Source organism: Setaria italica, chromosome V (genome assembly GCF_000263155.2).
Source record: "Setaria italica strain Yugu1 chromosome V, Setaria_italica_v2.0, whole genome shotgun sequence".
Taxonomy (NCBI): Eukaryota; Viridiplantae; Streptophyta; class Magnoliopsida; order Poales; family Poaceae; genus Setaria; species Setaria italica.
In genome coordinates this window covers 38022293-38036819 of record NC_028454.1, presented here as the reverse complement: position 1 = coordinate 38036819, position 14527 = coordinate 38022293, and positions in this window count along the sequence as shown.

Genomic DNA, 14527 nt, shown 5'->3' with positions numbered 1-14527 from the left:
AGGCGCTGTGCATCATGTTGCCTTGTGCCGTGGACGCCGTGGCGTCCGATGCCATGGCACCATGAACCCCGAGACCTTTGCCTGGGATCGGCGGCGCACCTGCGTCCGCGCGCTTGGAAGCCTCGAGCAATCCTCCACAGCAGCGACGCCGAGGCCATCGGAGGCGCGGGACGAAGCCTCATCGGCAGCCAGCGCGCACGGCGACGGCATCGTCAGCTACCGTGCTCGGTAAATTCCGATGCCCAGCCTTGACAACGTCCGGTACCCCGGGAATGCTGGCGACACTCTGCGCCGAGGAGACGGGTGAGCGCCTCGATCGAGTGGCGGAGGCGACGTGGCGGCGCTCGGGCACGGTGACTGGCAAGGCACGGAGCAGAGGCGGCTGCCAGGGGGGTCGGGGGTGGACGGTGTTTCATTTACAGTCCACCCCCTGGGCTCCTAGTGGCCGTCGGATCGGGCTCGTGCGTCCGGGATTCGGAAGGATATCGGTCTGACTAGGTCATTTTTCTGCCTCGACGCCGCGACGGCGCTGCTGGAGGGGCGCCGGCAGTCTCGTCGCCAGCTTCTGGGGCATCGGCGGACGGCGGCGGCAGGCGATTCCAACAAGGTCGTTGCTCGATCGGTGCTGACGACCTCCCCGTTGGTTCCTCGTCGAGAGCAGACGCGCGTGCAGTCTGCACTGTCCTGTCCTGCTGGTCTTTCAGTTGCTGCAAAAACGTGCGTTTCTTCAGGGTTTTTGGCCAGGGCATGGCATCGCTGATGTTGCCTACCTATGTGGCAACCGGCGACGGCAGGAAGAGGCCCTGCGACGTCGATCGCCTGCACGAGGAGGTACGCCATCCATACCATCCCAGAAGAATCACGCATCAGGTTGGGGAGCAATGACAGGAAGAGCTCGAGTATCAGAACTTGTAGCTCAGACTTTAAGCGATGGTTGAGACTCTACCAGCTTGGGCGAAAAATGGGCATCAGCCCGCCGAGCAGCGTCAGCTTGTTCAGCTTTCTGCACAACCCATCAAATGGACCAGCCACGTAATGACATAAACAAACAAGTTGCAGGAGGAGTACTATTGAATCATCACTCCCTTGATTATCAAAAGTAAGTTGCAAGCACCCAGCCAATATGCAGGGATGCAAATAGCTGCAAATGCTCCACACCAAGTTCCATTTCCATCCAGAACAACGACCCTTAGTCTGTCTCGTGCGTCACGCAGACCTCCATCGCTGCTTGATCACACCTGCCGCCCAAGGTCAATACAATTCATGGCCATGCTTGACTCCAGCTCCGCCGCACCACTCGTACGTCCAGTCCATACTGTGCTGCAAACCGTGAGCAGCGATGCCACGGGTCTCCGACTTGCTATTTTATCTTCATCTTGTCCAACTACAACAACTGCCACGGAGCATTACCGGTCGCCTTATCACTAATTCGGGCATCACGCGTTCAATTCACACACGCAGGCACTAAACGCCAGGCGCAAAAACCTTAGAGGTGGTACTACCGTTGCATCACAAGAACACACGGACAAGATGAAGCCGTCAATCCAGGGCCATGTTTAGTTACTCCCAACTCCCAACTTTGACACTATGCAAAAAGAAGATTCCCCATCACATCAAACTTGCGGTACATGCATGGAGTACTAAATGTAGATGAAATTAAAAACTAATTGCACAGTTTTGTTGTACTTTGCGAGACGAATCTTTTGAGCCTAATTAGTCAATATTTGGACAATAATTCACAAATACAAACGAAACGCTACAGTGTGCTACAGTGCTGTAACAGTAATTTGGCACCTCCCAAATTCCCTAACTAAACAAGGCCCAGAAAGGGAAATACGTGTGTGCGTCAATCCAGAAAGGGAGGCGGGTGGTTCGCGTCGTCTTCCTTCTGTTTCCTGCAGCAGGCTCCCAATTATTAACTCTCGCATGCACACAGCCAAGGGTCGGACATGACTGTCTGGCTACGCCTCCAATCTGTTGGGCCGCAGAGTCAGAGCAGACGACGCGACCCACGTCGCAGCAAGGCGCATCTCGAGTTCGTGAGGGTAGTTCCTACTTCCTACCCCAGTTCGCATCTAGGAGTTCGCTTTACATACTGCGTGGGGGTGGCCGGGTCAGCTCTCGCGGGTGATGCGCGAAAGTGGGCGCGCGCGGCGGAGGGGGACGGACGAAGACGGGAGACGCACGGAGGGAGGACGGAAGGAACAGGACCTCGATCGGGAACTCGTTGGCGAAGAAGGCGCCCAAGTTCCCAAGTGCTGCTTGGTGGCCGATCCCGCTGCCGAGACCTCACGACATAACTGAGAGAGATGGATCAAAGGAAGATAGAGCTAAACAAATGTTTATGTGAAAAGCATATGGAAGTATGGAACCTTGCAAAACGACATTACTTTGATTTAATTTTGTTACATGGTAGATGTGGGCAACTTAGAACTATATATTGTTGGTCCTTGTGGTTAATATCCTTTATAGCGTGGCTGGGCGGGTAATTGTTTCATAACGGCAAAGAATGTTAATTATTAATTTCAAAACATGTTGAATCCAGTCACTATTCTTGTCGGTTAATTGTGTGATTACATCCACCAAATCGATCGCCAAACTTTTTTCCCTTTTTTCTATAAGAATTATCAAATATGTAAAAAAAACAATACGCTGCGATTAAAGTTAGGCATGAATCAAACATGTTTACGTCTCTAGCCGCCATTTCACTCGTTGTACATTTACTCGAAATTTAGTCAATTGGATCTGACAGTACCATGCCTACTTTTGATGTATCGTCAAATATTTGATTATAATCTTACAAGTGTCATGAGTGAGTAGTATAATGGAATGACAACTCATTGCGTCATGGGCTCACACACGTATATGCTTACCTCTCTACGCTTTTCCAAGATGAGGTCCCTACTTTCGAGGTTAGCATGCATGATGTAGTATAATGGAATTTGTCTGAATTTCTGAGGGATCTTGACGCCGCCGTCCCCTACTGACTCCTGAGTCCTGACCTCTACCGGACTACCGGCGTCCGGCCTTCTTCAATCCCACAAAGGGCAGCCGCAGGAGAAATCAGGCGCGACGCTGCGACCGCGGCCAGCCCGGGCCCCGGGGGCGCAGCAGCAAGCCAACACAGGCGTCCAGCATCCGCACTGTAACTCTTGATGAGCAGAATCCCGACACCCCAATTCTTAATCTTGTTGCACAATTGGCACTTTCCAAAAGCCAAGAACATAGGAGTAGAGTACATGTTTTCCACGTTCTGGCTGGTGCTCCGATGATCCCATCCCCCAGCCGGCCCGCTCCTGTACTCAGCCGCAAACTCCACTTGATCCGCGATAATCTACTGTATATTCTATGATGAAGAACTGCCAAATGCATATTCTCTTTCACAGTTGATACCTCTGTACCTATCCGTGCTTCTATAGAATTTACTACGAGTTCTGAACTTCTTTGCCCCAAAGAGAGGGTGGGGACACATATGATACGCCAATCGTCAGTGAATTGTGTCCAGACCGCCATCTCTCCAGAGTAAAAGACAGGAAGATAAATGGAGGACCGCATATGTCACACTACTTATCCCTTCAACGTGTTTATAAAAAATTATGGACAAAAATACCCTCTTCTTCTTCCTCGCATCCTCCCTCTCCTTTCTTTCCCTTTCTCTTTCTGACCGAACCTTTCTCTCTCTAACCATTCAGAACCTCCCCAATCGACAAGCACAGCAACAGCTAGCCTCCTTCCAACAACGCCATTCACCAGCCCTACCTCCTTCCTGCTTCCCTGCGTGTCGCTAGGCAGAACGTGCTTCCACACGTTCTGCTGGCCAGGGCGCCACCTCATCATAGAGCTGCGCTACACCGGGAGGAAGGGGGCACTGATGCCCAGAGCTCTGGCACGCCGGCGCGCAGCTACTCGACGCCGATGCTCACGGCCCCGCGTGCTGACGGAGGAAGCTGGCTGCTGCTACAGAGACTGGCGGGATGACGATTCTCCTCCGCATCTCCGGCCACGCAACCATGGAGAAGAGACGTGGGAGGAAGAAGGAGCTAGGGGTATTTTCGTCCATACGTTTTAATAAACACGTCGAAGGGTAAGTCTTGGTATATCTCGGAGACCCGTGAAATTGTAATGGCACGCTTACGGTATTGCGAATAGTAATGGCATATCTTCGAAGCGTGGCAATTGTAATGACATATATCTAATTAACCGAAAAAAATCCTAGCAAAACAACAGCAAGACAACAAGAAACCATCAAAACGCTAGAAAAGACACCACAAACCCCACCAGCCCAACCAAACAATACTACAGCAAGAGAAAACACAGGATCATGATGTGCCAGTAGAACTGCGCTCCAGTACCTCCTTTTCAAAAACTACACCAATCTTAAAGCACCTATATAATTAAATAAATCATTTTATTAATTGATTTAATTCAAATTCCAAGCGTGTGCCTTTCTAGCTCGGCACATGCCCGATTGGATCTATGATGGCGTCCTGCTCGCATCCTATTGTGGCGGCGCATAACGTCCTTCGCGATGGGAGTGCGCAAAGGTGATTGTGCCAGCTCGCCTTCCAGGACGACGTGTGGGGGGGCTTCACCGCCGGCGACGGCAGGGCAGGGATGGGGGCATTGGACTTGGGGGCGGGCAAAGAAATGGAGTGGCGTCGGAAATGCCGACAAGAAATATTGGTGGCTTCCAAAAAATTGCAAACTAGTGTAGCCTGGCAAATAGACCCCACAAGTAAGTGATAAGATAGAGATAAAAGAACAACAAACGGAGGGAGCAGATACAAAACATAGCACATCTCATCTGACCGCACGAAGCAGATCGGACGGCCAGAAAAATTGAGTGAGCAAAGGCCATATTTTACTTGGTGAGATATAGCTTTTGCCTATTTATATTTTTTAGATAGATAATAAGAGTGCATGTAATGTATGTGTAAGACTTCTGTGAAAATACATAAACATTCTTTAAGTATCGAAAATATGTCCATTTTTAGTCCTGATTTTTGCCCTCGAACTTACAAACTAGAGGAGTGTCACTCTCAAACTATCTATATACTATGCACATTTCAACATGATTAGTTTGATGGATGGCTTTGCCATGTTGTTGGTAGCCACGTCACTTCTTTTTGCTGACAACTCAGCTTACTCAACAAAATTAAAAAAATTGGGTCTAAGATTATTTGGGCATCAGTCTTCTTCCTTCCTTCCTTACTCTTGTGACGTGGCTGCCAATAATGATGTGGTGACAACTGACAACCGCATGTGAAACCAGATTGAGGGAGAAAATGCATATTAATAGTTGAAGAAGAATTTTGCCTAGTTTATAGAGTTCGAGGATCATAACCAAACTCTCATGATAGTTTAACAACAAAAATAAACAGTACTCTTAAAAAAATATTACATATTTGTAATAATTTGAACCAAGGGTGGATCTAGCAATGGAGCGGGTGGGGCTCAAGTTCCCCTACCGCCTCTCGGACAGTGGAGCCCTCCTTGAGTCTTTTGAGGAAGAAAAAGAGAAGGAAACGAAGAAAAAAGAGGAGGGAGGAAGAATAAGCTTCTACTAGGCATGGATTGCATGCTTGCATCCGCCACTGATGCAAACTGCCAGTGCCAAGTGCGTCGGGTGCAGCCCCGTTCTGGATTCACGACAGTACGCCCGTGCTCCCTGCGGCTCTCCCAGACGAGTTTTTGAGCCAGCTAGTGGTTCATATGTTCCATCACATCATTTTTGAGCACGCTCCGGCAGGTGCTCTGCCGTTTTCATTATAGTAGGAAGAAAAAGGATGGGCAGGTGCTTGCATCTAGGCTAGCACAGATGAAAAGGAAAAGATAAGCAGGAATTTGCAAAGGAAAACTCTGCTACTGTGGTTACCGGTCGTGCCCGTCCGGCAACTGCCAATATGCGTGTAGAAACTCTTTGCTGATCTGGTGCGTCGTGCGTGTCATTGCCTTGTTGTCAAAAGTCCGACGGCAACGCTCCCCTTCCACAGATTCCACGCCATAGATGATTGCCTGAACTTTGTCTGCTCTCGGTTCCTGGTCAGGAGAGTCGATTGCCTTGAACCACCGGTCCTCTCGGATGCTACACGTGGGTACGGTGCAAGACCACCCTGGCGTAACCGCAGGTTGCTATATCATGTGTGGTGGCGTGTCTCTGTCCTTGTTCGGCATATAGCTGGCAGATTTCGCTCGCTTGGCCCCCCTCGTTTGATAATCATGTCCGAGCGAGGTCTGTAGTTTGATAGGGCTAAAGGATTCCATCAGACATCTGCATCTGCACCATGCCGGTTGCCGGGTAGCCTTCAGTAGCAGTGCCAGTTTCGCAAAAAAACAAAGGAAAAAGAAAAGAAGCAGTGCCAGTTTGCTCATCGACACCTTGGTCCGCGAGGTGGCTATGCACAGCGCGTGGGTATCAGGCATTCAGGCCGTCTCCCTCTACAGTGGCGCTACAGTTCCTAACGTCGTGGGCCTCTAACCTCAAACATACTTTTCTCGTGCGCACATTTTATGTGTGTCATTCATTCTTAAATAGTGGTACAGATAAATACAGTACTGACACACCGGCTGAGTAATAATTGCTTCATAGGCAACATTTCTTTAGCAAAACGATGGGTTTAAGAAAAACACATGAACTCCTGAAATTAGAAAGAGAAAAGGCACGTGAAATAAGGGTCCAACGAAACGAATTATACAAAATGAAGGCATGCAAAGGGCAAAAGAAACAACGGATTGAACAATTAATAGCCAATGGAAATTTCAGTTGAAGAACAACAATGTTTGCGGAGTATATCGATTGCAATAACCAGCGGGAAATGAGAAATATAATCAAAGGCTTACTAATTGTTGATGTTGATTGTCACATTGGTTATTTCGGAAAAGGGCCCTCCTGCCGGCTGCTGCCACGGTGAGTAGACGGCGCAGGCGGCGCCATGCCCATCAAGTTGTCGAAGATGTGGAGCACTGGAGGTCGTGGCGATGGGAAGGGGATGAGGTGCCTCGTCCTGCCTGCGACTCTAGCTCGGGGCCGTTGAAATCCACGAGTCGGGGCGATGGCGATTGGTGTGATGGTGAGCCGCGACGATTGCGATGAGGAGAAGTGGCTTCCGGCACTTAACTTTAAAGTCCATGTTGAGCCCAATAAACAGTCCACCAGCAAGACTTTTTTCACAGCACGACGCAGGCATATAGAGGCATTCGGTTCATTCGGTGCTATTATTTTGGTCTACCGCCGACTAGCTAGACTTTTTCTGTGACACATCGAAAGGCATGCAAGTCTGGAATTTTTTGCGGGGCATATGGTTTTAAGGGGAACAGTGACGGGTGGGCCCACCAAGTTAGAAACTTAAGTTTGAAGTTGCAAGTAACCAATGAAAATTGCAACCAATTTAATCGATATGAATATATACATGGCACATTTTGAGACTCGTAGACAGAGAAGGTTTTAAGACACATGCTGAAGTTACACTAAAAAATTTGAACTTTTTTGATTCTGAAGAATGGTTTATGTAAGACAGAACACTAGCACGGAAGTAATTCCACTAGATAAATTTTCTCAGAACACAAGTATGGGAAGTAATCCGACAAGATAAAATTTCTCGGAACACAAGCATCTGTAGTTTAATAGAAATGTTGCACATATTCATTTTAAATGTTGAAAAGAAAATTAGACAATGTTGAGTTTAATTAAAAGAGATGTTGAAACAAAGTATTGAAAATGTTGAAAGTGGATTTTAAATGTTACGTTGAAATAGCTGAAATGTTGAACCAACTTATTGGAAATGTTGAAAACATAAATGTAAAGTTTTAAATATAATAATCTCAAATGTTGGAATATGAACAGTGTTATTTATGAAAATATTGAACTTAGTGACAGTAGAATATGAAATGTTGAAGTTGAATATATAAAATGTTGAGTATCATTAGTAGAGATGTCGAAACTAGTCATTGGAAAATGTTGAAACTGATACAAAATGTTGATTTGAAATAGTAGAAATATTGGAATTAAAATAAGAAATGTTGCATCCAAATATTAAAAATGATGTACCGGACCATTGAAACTGTTATGACTACACTTAGGAATTGTTACATTAAACTAACAAAATGTTGAACCAGACCATTTCAATTGTTGAAACTGCACTGATAAAATGCTGCGTTAAGATAGTAGAAATCTTGAACCAGTGGAAATGTTCAAACTAAAAATAATAGCACAAAAAATGTTCGTAAGCATTCCAGAAGCCACACTTAGTTGCATGAGACAAGTATAACACATGCACTACGGGAAACAGGAGGTTTGCCGAGTGCCCCTGGCACTCAGCAAAGTCCCAAAAACACTCGACAAAAGTTTTGCCGAGTGTAACACTTGGCAACCGACACTCGGCATCGATTTTAATGGCAAACTTTTTTTTGCCAAGTGTTTTTTGTCAGGCACTCGGCAAAAGTTTTACCGAGTGCTAGGTTGACACTCGGCAAAAAAAAGTGACGAGGATGGTGAGAAGACGGTGACGGAGTCTTTGCCGAGTATCACGATGAAAAAACACTCGGCAAAAATCTTAGCTTTGCCGAGTGTTACGAAGAAAGCACTCGGCAATATTTAAAATGTCGCCGAGTGTTAAGCTGAAAAGCACTCGGCAATATTTAAAACTTTGCCGAGTGTCAACTCTAGTACACTCGGTAAACATAAAAACACTCAGCAAATTTGAGGTTTCCGGTAGTGATGGTATGGTTTGTACATTGCACTGTTAGGGAAAAAAACAGATCTTCCACCGTATTTATATACATGAGACTAGCATTCTACCACTTCTTGCTAACATGCCTACTTCTTCTACCTCTTGTATATCTTGACGGGACTTACATCAGCAGATTGAGGGCATGCCTTGTTCAGCGACTACTGGTAGATTTGTATGCCACAATCTTGCGAAACTCGATCACACGAGGTCTAAAACCATAATTCAAACAAAATATAAAGAAATTCATATATGCATGGAATAATGTAGCATTTAAAATGTTAACAAACTTGCTAACCTGATCAAATTCTTTCAACTTTAACTCATCCCAACAATCCATATAAAGAGCACAATAGAAGCCGCAATCAAGGCTGTTACCTCAACGAGATTTAGTTCTACAAATATATGTAGGAAAAGAATTTATAAATCTAAATATCATGATAAATGAAACACACGACCATGTCGCAACAAGGCGTGGAGACATATTCCTGAAACTGTAAAAAGACAAACTAGGTGTAGTCCCTAATGGGAATCTTTCAAGAAGTGCACATGAAAACTAGAAATTCTACTCCTAATTAAAACTAATTCTCCAAGAATACAAATTCCTTCCCATGAAATTTTACACTTTTCCTTCACTTGAAAAGTGCAAAGCAATAGCACTTTGTAGCGGCGACGGCCGCACGGGAGGAGCGGCGCGGCCGGGCAGGGGCGACCCGACGGAGGTGGCGGCACGCCGGAGCTGACCTAGGGTGGAGGCACGACGCAGCATCCAATGAACCATATTTGTTGCACGAATCTCGGACACCGCCAAGTATTTTCCGGCTTCCGAGCCAGATAGGTTTTCCGACGAGGAGCAGCCTATGCAAATGGAGAACAGAGTAGGTGGGCTTGGGCTGCAGTTCTGCCTGTTCAGTTGGGCTTGCGGTGAGATAGAGACATTAGATAGAGTGGCCAAAGTGGTGAGAGGGGCCGGGCCGGGTGTGGCCAGAAGCCCAGACGAGAGACGGACAGACACAGCAGCAGGGTCATTTCACTGTTTAAAGGATTTCATTAGTGGGCCGACACCAAAAACAAGCCCAAAAGGCACTCCAACAACATACGGAGTATATAACCCTTAAACTTCACGAATCTAAAAAAAAATCAAAGCCGACAGTAAGTAGTCGAGTGAAAGCAACAAACAAAATCAATCGAGAGATGTTTAGAAATCCCGAGATAATATAATCGAAATGGGCCTTATATTATTGCTACATCATCAATAACAAATTAATAGATCACTCATACAATTGTTTAGTTGTAGATATATACTAATCCAACCTTTTTATCATCTCGTTCTCCCACAAGCTTCTTGGAGCCCGTACATCGATCATCTAGCTATATCATCTTTTTTTTTTTGAATAATTAGCAGGAGCGCTGCCCTATCTAGCCATACCATATTATTATACTCTTAGCCTTAGGCATATTCTTAATCTCCAATCTCACATCTCTTATCTCTCCTCCAATTTAGCACAAATCTAACACGGCAACTCTTCAGCATACTTAAATCATTTTATTATGCTCGTCCCTAGTCTAAGGCACACGTACAACAGGGTCAGAGTCTGGGCTGTACTGGTCACCATGGTAGTGGCCACGGAGCTTTTAGCCACGATCCATGGTGGTGCTGATCCGGGCGCGAATTGACCCTAGCTGCACTAAATTTTTTCCGGTAGTGTTCCACCTCCCTTTTAGTATCATTGTAGTAATCTAGTTCACTGGTCTACCTCCTTACATTACAATGTAAAAGTGTGAACATTAGGTACAAAAGTGAATAAAAACGGATATTTTAAGATAAGTGACATGGGAGAGGACATCCATGTCTCCCTGCTCAAGATCATCTCACATTTGAGTACTCCCTCCGTTTTCGTTTCTCGGCACGACGGCGACGAGCCGCCCAGTTACCAAGAACACCATCGAGATGATTAAGGGGGTGCTGGATGCTAGGTATTAAACTTTAGCAGTGTCACATCGGATGTTCGGATGCTAATTAGGAGGACTAAACATGAGCTAATTATAAAACTACTTGCAGAACCCTTATGCTAATTCACGAGACGAATCTATTAAGCCTAATTAGTCCATCATTAGCAAATTATTACGGTAGCATCACATTATCAAATCATGGACTAATTAGGTTTAATAGATTCATCTCGCGAATTAGACTCCATCTATGCAATTAGTTTTATAATTAATCTATATTTAATACTCCTAATTAGCATCCAAACATCCGATATGACGGATGCTAAACTTTAGCGGGAGTTATCTAAACGGCCCCTAAATATGTGCTGGGTACCGTGCTGGAATCGCTGACGACGCGTTCACCTCGGCTCCTGCTGGCCTCCTGCGCTCTCCTGGCGTCGTGCTACGCGCATGACTGCCTCGCGTGATTGGCCAACTCCCAAGCCCGCATGGATCCCTCACCTATGATTGGTCAGCGCTGGCATTAGCATTTACTCTTTTCAATGAATTTAATGTACGCTTGGGAACCTGCATCCGCCCTACATATCGATATTTTTGAAAAACCGTGAGACGCCTAAGAAAAGGATCCGGAGGGAGTATTTGACAGATGTCATTGGTCAATATCTTGCTTTACCTAGGCCACAACAATAATTAATGAGGTCAATTCTAGAAAAATCACAAGAATATAGGACGCCTGTACAACAGAGAGACGACACTCGTCTTTGTAGCGCGACGCAAGCAAAAGCATCCGACATGTACAGTATTCAATGAAGAGAGATGCGAGAGCCGTCGTCTCGTGCCCGTGCTCCGAGAAGGCGTCGACGCGTTGTATCGGTCGACTTCTCCCGACGACGGCGCCCGCTGATCCGATGCGCGCAGCTACGCCCGTGACTGCCTGATGATGGCGCTGCCCGATCTGCACAGATACTCCTTTTGCTGGGGAAAAATCAGCAATGGCGGACATACCTGAGCTGCGTGTGCGTCACGCCGGCCTACGCTGCCAGCCGGCCGCCCGCACCGACCTCGACCTGCGACAGCCGCCGGCTGTCTCGGCGTCCATGCCACGTCGCGTCGGCCGCCGGACGTAGCGCAGCCCGTGCCGAGCTGCACCTGCCACTGGATGCTTGCTGCCGCCCGTGCTGAGCCGCACCTGCCGTTGGATGCTTGCTGCCGCGCCATGACGGATCGAGGATTCAAGAGACTCAGAGAGAGAGGAGAGTCAACGGGAGAAAGGGAAAGGCAGTTCAGATAACTATCCTTGCTATTTTTACGATATGTCCCTTAGTACAAATAGAAATCAAAGAGAAGTCCTTTTAACATCAAGAAGATAGAAAATAACTTATGTATTTCGAATGGTATTGTAACTTTACTAAATCATATAATGTATTTGGAGTACTTAATTTAATATACAATGCATTCTCTCAATCTAGCACCAAAATAGCTACAAAGGTTAAATGTACACTTGATTAGCGTGTGTACGAATGAATTAAAGAGCTTGCAGATATCTAAATAGGTAGCTTATTGTACGAGCTTTCTTTTTAGCCGTCTATGTGTGATATGGCAAGTCAAATAGACAACAGCCTTAGAATTTCAAAATAACTGGGGGCACTAGCTTGTATTGAGACTTCGAGGTTCTCCAAAAAAAAAAGATACGGTAATAAGTTCTTACACTATCACATCCATCATTCAACTTCATCATCAACGTGCTAAAAAACAACCTCGTTGCATTTGATGCTTCATCGGATGCCAAGCATGGAACCCAGAGCCCACGGACGCGGTGCACACATCGCACACATTATTGTCCTGAAACGGTACGTATGAATATGTACTGACCGGTTCAATCTTGCTGTGCATACTCCAACAGAGTACGAGTACAACACGACGCGGCACACGTGATCCAACATGACGCTTGCACGTCTTTTAAAACCCCCTTTACGCAGCAGTGTTGCCTTTTGTCGCATATCACCTTGGGAGTGTTGAGCTGGACTTATAAGCCGGCTGAAAAGCTGAAACGGCTAATTTGTTGTGAGAGAAAAATACTGTTCGATGGCTAATAAGCCGGCTGATAAGCTGAAGCGAACAGGTCACTTGTCTCCGAACCGGGAGCTCTGGCGGTGACGCGACGTCGTGAGCGGTCACCGCCATCACCAAGCGCTGGTTTTCGCTGGACCAACCTGTGTGACGGGAAACTAGTGGACGACCTTGTCCCGTGCAACTTTATGAGGCCGCAAAATGTGGTAGATGTAAGCCACCACTCCCATCAACGGGCCCCGCGTCCCCTCCTACTCGGACGACACGGGCGGCGACCGAAATCCTAGCCGCCGTCGCTCCCTTCCTCCCTCCACCCCACCTCGCCGCCACCGAAGGGCACCACCGTAAGCCCGCGCGTCCCCTCGGAAGGTGGCGGCGAGGCGATTTTGCCCTGTCTTGGCCGCATCCGCTCGGATCTGAGTGGGAGATCGGGAGGTGGCCACGGTGCACGAGAGGCGGCGAGCTTGCGCCGGCGCGACAGGGCTGGCCAGGGGCACGGTGGCGGCACAGCAGCGCAGAGCGTGGAGGCAACCTAGCGGCCACGGGGCATGGCGAGCTGGCGGTCGGACGCTGAAGCTGGGCTAAGGGGCTGCTGTGGCACGCCTAGCGCAAGGCGAGGTGACAGCCCGCGGGCGACGCGACAGGGTCCGGCGGCAGCGACGGTGCACCGCACTTGCACTGTGGCAAGGCCCGGCCTTCCATGGGGTGGCGTGGGCCTCGATCTGCGCGGGAGATAAGGTCGTGTGTCGTGACGGCTGGCGCGGGGCGGAGAGGCGAGGTAATGAGGTGGCGGCCCGCGCAGTGCTTGGTGGTCGCGCAACAATGGCAGTAGGCGTCGTGTGAGGGCGGCCGTGGTGGCGGCTCGGCGAGGTAGCATGGCCGCGCGGCTGCGGCCCAGGAGGTGTTAGGGCCGCGCGTGCCGGCGGCCCGTGCAGGGTGAGGGGCTGCTCGTGACGGTGACCAGATGCGGAGTGAGGAGGTGGTGGCCTTGCGCTTGATTCAAGCGGTGGGCAGCTACTATGCTGCAGTGGAGCGAAGGCGTCGAGATGTGCCTTCGAAGTTCTCGGTTGCATCGTGGTGGCGTGGCCACCGGCAGCCTACACTGCTGCTTCCAGCGACGCCGTGGTGGCGTAACTGCTTGTGGCTGCGCGGGTGCACGTCAGCGACGCCGTGGTGGTGTGGTTAACTACGATGGCCCCGCTCTCTCTGCTCCGGGCTACTTCGTTGTTGGTTCAGGTTAGTGTGGTAGTGGGCGAAAGCCTTGCGATGGTGTCGCCTTTGGGCGCCACGCTCCTCGGAGGCGTCGGCATGATGCATACTCTCCCATCGGTGGGATGTCCTCATGGCGAAAGTCGTGCTCCAGTCGGAACAACGATGAGGGCGTCTAAGGACACCGTTTCTCTTGTTGGAGACATCGCGTCGGAGGATCCCTCGACGGCGGCTGATGTCTGCTTTTTTGGAGTGTCCATTGGTTGGTTGGAGATGGTGTAGGCGGCTTGGCGGCAGTCAATGGTGGTTACTTGTGACTTGGCTTCACGGCTTGCCGGGATGCGGCGGCTAATCTTGCTTGGCAAGGTTAGCCCGGTGCAGAACAACGTCGTGAGACGGCGCAAGCGGCTACGATGGAGCGATGGCTACACGACTTGCAGCGGTTCGTGGTGACTAACCCTGCATGGCAGCGGTTGGCTCGGTGCGAAACATCATCGGTTACGACGGCGCAAGTGGTGACTTGCGGGTTTTTAGCTTCGTCCGGAGGTCGGTGTTGCTCGTTTGGGGTGGTG